The following is a 961-nucleotide window of genomic DNA, read 5'->3' as shown; positions in this document are numbered from 1 at the left end:
GGTGGCCCTGGTCACTCTGGTCACCCTGGTGTCACCATGGTCACTCAGGGGTCCCCCCGGTGACCCCGTGGTGTCCCTCAGGTTCTGCTGGTGTCACCTGATGCGGGAGTTGAGCGGAAGGTTCCGGGTGATGGCCCTGGTCACTCTGGTCCCCCTGGTCACCCCATGGTGCCCCTGGTGACCCCCTGGTCCCCCTGGTGTCACCTTGGTGACCCCGTGGTGTCCCTCAGGTTCTGCTGGCGGCACCTGATGCAGGAGCTGAGCTCTGGGTTCCGGGTGGTGGCTCTGGTCACTCTGGTCCCCCTGGTGACCCCGTGGTGTCCCTGGTGACCCTCTGGTCACTCTGGTCCCCCTGGTGACCCTGTGGTGTCCCTGGTGACCCTCTGGTCACTCTGGTGTCCCCCTGGTGACCCCGTGGTGTCCCTCAGGTTCTGCTGGCGGCACCTGATGCGGGAGCTGAGCGGAAGGTTCCGGGTGGTGGCTCTGGTCACTCTGGTCCCCCTGGTGACCCCATGGTGCCTCTGGTGACCCTCTGGTCACTCTGGTGACCCCGGTGACCCCGTGGTGTCCCTGGTGNTGGTGCCCCCGGTGACCCCGTGGTGTCCCTCAGGTTCTGCTGGCGTCACCTGATGCGGGAGTTGAGCGGAAGGTTCCGGGTGATGGCCCTGGTCACTCTGGTCCCCCTGGTGACCCCATGGTGCCCCTGGTGACCCTCTGGTCACTCTGGTGCCCCCGGTGACCCCGTGGTGTCCCTCAGGTTCTGCTGGTGGCACCTGATGTGGGAGCTGAGCGGAAGGTTCCGGGTGGTGGCCCTGGTCACTCTGGTCACCCTGGTGTCACCATGGTCACTCAGGGGTCCCCCTGGTGTCCCCCCGGTGACCCCGTGGTGTCCCTGGTGACCCTCTGGTCACTCTGGTCCCCCTGGTGACCCCATGGTGCCCCTGGTGACCCTCTGGTCACT

At 66.7% G+C, this 961-nt stretch overlaps 1 protein-coding gene across 1 annotated transcript in view; it reads left to right on the top strand.

Annotated features, from left to right (window-relative positions):
* Positions 1 to 961, top strand: part of LOC108510393 (epoxide hydrolase 3-like) — a gene marked incomplete at its 3' end in the record, with an annotated part of 8719 nt that overhangs the window by 6213 nt on the left and 1545 nt on the right. The gene's annotated exons all lie outside the window — the stretch shown is intronic.

Source organism: Lepidothrix coronata, unplaced genomic scaffold (assembly GCF_001604755.1).
Source record: "Lepidothrix coronata isolate B3197 unplaced genomic scaffold, Lepidothrix_coronata-1.0 Scaffold785, whole genome shotgun sequence".
NCBI lineage: Eukaryota > Metazoa > Chordata > Aves > Passeriformes > Pipridae > Lepidothrix > Lepidothrix coronata.
This window is presented reverse-complemented; position numbering and strand designations above follow the sequence as displayed.